Source organism: Pyxicephalus adspersus, chromosome 6 (assembly GCF_032062135.1).
Source record: "Pyxicephalus adspersus chromosome 6, UCB_Pads_2.0, whole genome shotgun sequence".
NCBI lineage: Eukaryota > Metazoa > Chordata > Amphibia > Anura > Pyxicephalidae > Pyxicephalus > Pyxicephalus adspersus.
The window spans coordinates 6,696,275-6,702,433 of NC_092863.1; the positions used below are offsets into that span (position 1 = coordinate 6,696,275).

At 42.1% G+C, this 6,159-nt stretch overlaps 1 protein-coding gene and 1 non-coding gene across 2 annotated transcripts in view; both read left to right on the forward strand.

Annotated features, from left to right (window-relative positions):
- The first annotated feature begins 1,966 nt into the window (after positions 1-1,966).
- Positions 1,967-2,038, forward strand: TRNAE-CUC (transfer RNA glutamic acid (anticodon CUC)). Its single transcript has one exon. It is a non-coding gene; the product is annotated as a tRNA-Glu (tRNA).
- Positions 2,039-5,788: 3,750 nt separating this feature from the next.
- The window catches only part of DNAJC5 (DnaJ heat shock protein family (Hsp40) member C5), a 28,839-nt gene continuing 28,468 nt past the window's right edge, over positions 5,789-6,159 (forward strand). Inside the window, exon 1 of the mRNA XM_072413660.1 lies at positions 5,789-5,897. The gene's annotated coding sequence lies outside the window, so the exon portion shown is untranslated. The remainder of the gene's footprint in view (positions 5,898-6,159) is intronic.

Sequence of the window (6,159 nt, forward strand, 5' to 3'; positions counted from 1 at the left end):
TTAGAATGACAAGATTAAATTAGTATATATAACTGATAAAGTATAAAAATATGAATGTAACACAATAAATTTGTTCACTCAGTACTTCTCAGGTAGAGAATTAAATTGACAAACTTGTGTTGGAAGACCGGGGTTACACAGTGGGTCCCATCCTTATGTGTTTCGCCCGTATGGGCTTCCTCAGGGGATAAGGAGACCCTGGAACTGTAATAGTGGTAGTATCAGTGTAAGCTATACAACATAAAACAATAATAACCTTACAGGTTGTTAGGTGAGATACATACTGTGTATACTATAAAGGATTGAACAGGTTGGGAACAGACGATATGTAGTTTGTCAAGTCAAAGTGAACATTCCAATGAACAAGCCGTTTGAATACTGTATGGTGGATGGAAATATACAGGAAATACAAAATTATTACTTGCTACAGTGTATGGGGTAAAATAAACAATGCTGTGTTGTTTGCAGAGAAACCAACACAATCTTTTGTAAAGAAAGCAATAAAAGTGTCATGCAATGTATACCTATGTATACATTACCTGGCACAATTAATATTCAGAAAATATCAAATGGTTGCTGAACAGAAAAACACAACGATCATTTGCCAGATGGAACATTGTGCTTTCAGTGTTTTCCCCCCAGCTCCTTTTAGCCATTTGCACCACCCGGCATTCAAACACAGCCTTGTGGTTATTGAAAAGTTGGCTCACATCACAGGGGCCACTACCCATCTATAGCTTCTTCTCACCTGGCTTAAAAATATTTCTAGGGAGAATACTGATTGTAGCAATGGTAATTTTTGGGTTTGATTCAGAAGGCTGCAAAGATATGTGTGTCACATTCTATTTTATCAATTTGTGACATTTTTGAAGGTGCGTGGTTTTTCAGCAGGGCGGATAGAACTGTGTACAATGTCAGCAAGCACGTGGAATGAACTGGTCTTACTGGTTGAAGGTGATCTGGCACTCCCAGGTGCTCCTTCTGCAGTGTTCTGCTAAATGTGGCCACGCTATGGACATATACGTTAATCTTTCATTTTATCTGCTGGGTTGGACATCTGTAGCTGCATTCCTGAATGCGTTTCTGCATGGAACACAGCCAAATAGGTTCTTGATGCTACACAATGCATTTCCTGCAGCAATCCATAAGAATCAAATCTTGCCGTCAGCACCATACATTTGTGTTTTTCTCAACCAGGGTTCTTCTAGAGGTTGCTTGAGCAATGAGTAGGTTTCGGTGACACCAATGATCTATCTGTAAGGATGAAATTCTTCCCACTGGTTAGCAACGTAAGAGACACTCTTCCCATTGACCACCACACTAATATACTGTTAGCTGTAGATATAATAATTATAGGAGGGATTCCCTGAAGACCTGAAATCTTTTTTCCATGTTAAAAAGGTCAAAAGGCTTTGATTGATAGATATTTTGAAATATTGAAACATTTGCAACATTATCTATTCCAAATTGTATAAAAAAAATAAAAGTAAAAAAGTATAAAATTATTTTCTATTAAAACATAACAGTTAATCAGTCACATCAAAAATAAAACCTTGCACATGTAATTTTTAATCGGAGTCATTCCTAAGTACCGATCAAAAATGCATTTCCTGTTCTTTTGTTTGTAAATCAATCCAGAAAGGCTGAACCCAGTGTTGTTTTTTTTTTTAATCGCACACCTAAAATAAAAAAAAATGCACATTCATACAACCTTCAGCATCAGCACTAAGGAGCCTCTAGCATAGCCAAGTAAACAATAAAATAAACTCATACTGAATAATTATAAAAAAAAAAAAAAAAATCTAAAACAACCTAATTTCTATTTTAAAAAAAGTTAACATGCTATTGGCAGTTCAAATGGATTTTTTTTTTTTTGACTATTTAATTCTAAATCAAAATTCTTATTCAGGCCAGCAGGGGGCAATGTAAGAAAGATTAGCTTGCTGAACGGGACTGTAACATAACTTCCCTGGTGGTCTAGTGGTTAGGATTCGGCGCTCTCACCGCCGCGGCCCGGGTTCGATTCCCGGTCAGGGAATGAAATTTTTCTTTTTCTGTATTTATTGTTACAGATAACACTATAAACAATGACAGCATTTGTACAAAGCGCACAACTCCCCATATGTAAAATGTATTTCTTCACTGATATAAATTATTTTAAGACAAATTATGAAGAATTCAAAGTTTGAGAGTGGCCAAAGGGCTTACAGTCCCCCACTTCAATCCTTCCCCTATACCTGTTTTATTATTCTTCTCATACCTACCACACTCATCCCTACTTTCCCTATATTTCCCCTATACCGCTTTCATCTAGTCCCTAGACGTATTTCCTAATATTGCCCATCCTTTCCTAGATACCTGTCCTACCCTTATATCTACCCCAATCATGCCCCTTTTATCTGCCTTATCCTCCAACATCTGCCCCATCTTTCCCCATTACCCGTTCTAATTATTCCCAAATTCTGTCTATTCTTCCCTATATATCTGCACCATTCATTCAATATATTTACCCAAATTCCCCTATGACTACCCCAATTATTCTCTAATCTACCCAGTTATTCCCAAATTCATTGTCTGCATCCTTCTATATGATCACCACCCATCTTCTAAAATTACCCCTTCCTTCCCTTATACCTACCCCAATTATTTCCTAGTTACCCTTCCCATTATACCTGTCCCACACATTTCCAAAAATTGCCCCATTCTTTCTCTATCCCTATCCCAGTTATTTCCTAATTGTCACTATCCATACGCCTATACCTGCCCTGTCCATCTCCAGTAATTGCCCCATTTTTCTTCCATACCTCCCCAATCATTTCGTATTTCTCCCTGTGCTTCTCTCTATGCCTGTCCTGCCCATCCCCATATAGTTATTCTTAAATTCGCCCTCTTCTTCCTTCGTTACCTGTCCTGTCTATCCTCTAATTGCCCCATTCCTTTCCTTATAATTATCCCAATTATTCCTTCTCCCTACTCTTTCCACTATGCCTACCCCACACAAATCCAATAATTGCCCAATCGTTATCCTAAACCTGTCCCCAATTATTTCCTCATTTTCCTTGTGCTTCCCTCTATACCTACCCTGTCCATCTCCAGTAATTGCCCCATTTCTCTTCTATACCTACCCCAATATTTCCACAATTTCCTCTGTTCTTCACTCTATACCTATCCTGTCCATTCCCTATAACTAACCAGTTATTCTCAAATTCTCCCCCTTCTTCCTTATCTGTCCTGTCCATTCTCTATAATTGCCCAATTCTTTTCTTTATACTAATCCCAATGATTCCTTTATTCTACCTACCCTTCCCACTATACCTGCCCCACACATTTCCAATATTTGCCCCATACTTATCCTATACCTACCCCAACTCTTCATTTGCTTCCCTCTATACCTACCCCAGTCCATCTCCAGCAATTGCCCCATTTTTCTTTTATACCTACCCCAGTTTTCCATGTGCTTCCCTCTTTCCCTACTTTGCCCATCTCCAGTAATTGCCCCATCCTTCCCCTATACTTACCCCTTTATTTACCTTCTTCCCTGATTCTCTCTGTTTCTCCCTACATACCTGCCCTGTCTGTCTCCATTATTGATCCAATTCTTCTCTATACCTAACCCAATTATTCCCTAATTATCCCTGTGCTTCCCTCTAAACCTACCTCATCCATCTTCAGTATTTGCCCCAGATGTCTTCCATACCTACCCCAAATATTCCTTATTCTTCCTGTGCTTCCCTCTATGTCTGCCTTGTCTATAATCAATAATTGCCCCGCCCTTCTCCTTTACCTATCCCTTTATTTACCTCCTTCCCCTGTTCTCCCTACATACCTGCCCTGCCTGTCTCCACGATTTGCCCATTTCTTCCCCTATACCTACCCCTTTATTTACCTCCTTCCCAGATTCTCTCTGTACTTCCCCACATACTCGCCCTGTCCATCTCCATTATTTGCCCCATCCTTCCCCTATACCTACCCCAATTATTCCCTAATTCTGTCTTTGCTTCCCTCTATACCTGGCCCATCCATCTTCACTAATTGCCCTATTTGTCTTCCATACTTACCCCTAATATTCCCCAATTCTTCATATGCTTCCCTCTATGTCTGCCTCATCCATCTCCAGTAATTTCCCCATCCTTCCCTTATACCTACCCCTATATTTACCTCCTCCCGGTTCTCCGTTTACTTCCCCACATAGTTGCCCTATCTCCTTTATTTGTCCCACACTTCCTCTATACCTACCCCAATTATTCCCTAATTCTCTCTTTGCTTCCCTCTATACCTGGCCCATCCATCTTCAGTAATTGCCCCATTTGTCTTCTTTACTTACCCCTATTATTTCCCAATTCTTCATATGCTTCCATCTATGCCTGCCTTGTCCATCTCCAGTAATTTCCCCATCCTTATCCTATACCTACCCCTTTATTTATTTATTTACCCCTGATTCTCTCTGTACATCCCTACATACCTGCCCTGTCTGTCTCTAATATTTGCCCCATCCTTCCCCTATACCAACCCTCTTTTTTAACCTCCTTCCCTGATTCTCCCTGTACTTACTTACCTGCCCTGTCGACCTCCATTATTTGCCCCATTCTTCCTCTATACCTACCCCAATTATTCCTTAATTCTCCCTGCACTTCCCTCTATAAATGGCCCCATTTGTTCTCTATACCTACCCCAATTATTCCCCATTTCTTTGTATGCTTCCCTCTATGCCTGCCTTGTTCATCATCAATAATTGCCCTGTCCTTCCCATTTACCTACCCCTATATTTACCTCCTTTCCTGATCCTCTCTACACTACCCTACATACCTGCTCTGTCAGTCTCCATTAATTGCCCCCATCCTCCCCCTATATTTAAACCTTTATTTACCTCCTTCCCTGATTCTCCTTGTAATTCCCTATATACCTGCCCTCTCTGTCTCCTTCAATTGTTCAATTATTTCTCTATAATTACCCCAATTTTTCCATAAATCTCCCTGTGCTTCTCTCTATACCTAACCCATCTATCTTCAGTAATGTACCAGTAATGTACCTAGCCCAATTTTTCCTTATTTTTCCCTGTGCTCTATCCTGTCCTCTATCCCTGCCCTGTCCATCATCAATATTTGCCCCACCCTTCCCCTTTACCTACCCCTTTATTTACCTCCTTCCCTGATTTTCCCTGTACTTCCCTACATACCTGCTCTGTCTGTCTCCATTATTTGCCCCATCCTTCCCCTATACCTACCCCAATTATTCCCTAATTCTCTCTTTGCTTCCCTCTATACCTGGCCCATCCATCTTCAGTAATTGCCCCATTTGTCTTCTATACTTACCCCAATTATTCCCCAATTCTTAATGTACTTCCATCTAATTGCCCCATCCTTCCCCTATACCTACCCCAATTATTCCCTAATTCTCTCTTTGCTTCCCTCTATACCTGGCCCATCCATCTTCAGTAATTGCCCCATTTGTCTTCTATACCTACCCCAATTATTCCCTAACTCTGTGCTTCCTTCTATACCTGTCCTGTTAATCTCTAATTGCCCCATCCTTCCCTGATATCTACCCTCACCACGACCCCAATATACATACCCATTGCTAACATATACATCTGCCCCATGGTTAATGGCATTTTACCCCAGAAACCTCCCCTCCCCCCATACCTAATTGTCCTATACCCCATGCCTACACACCCCATACCCCACCCCTGTCACCCCTCCCCCTCTGTCTGTAGCTGCCCTCTCACCCCCCACCTCCTCCCTCAGGGACTCCTAACCGCGCGCTCCCGCCTATCCCCCACCGAGCGCGCGCTTTCTGCGGTGCTACCTGACGTCATCTGTCGGGATCGCGCACGCACCGCCCCCTCTGCGTCTGACTGACTAGACGTGACCGAGCCGAACCGAGCGGCACCGGGAGAGGTGAGACCGAAGCAGTGGGGCGACCCGGGGGTGGGCACGGAGGTGGTGGGGTGATAGCACTGAGGTGAAAGGGTGTTGGTCTAGCTGAGGGGTTGACGACTAGTTTATGGGAGAATCCGGATAGAATCACCGACCATTATGTCCATTCATTTTATTTACCATGACAGGGGGCTGCAGAGACTCCATCGTGTAGGCCCCAAATCCCCCCTCATAGGAAAGGGTTAGGATCAATCAATGGTAGAGATACCCAGCCCTGATTGTG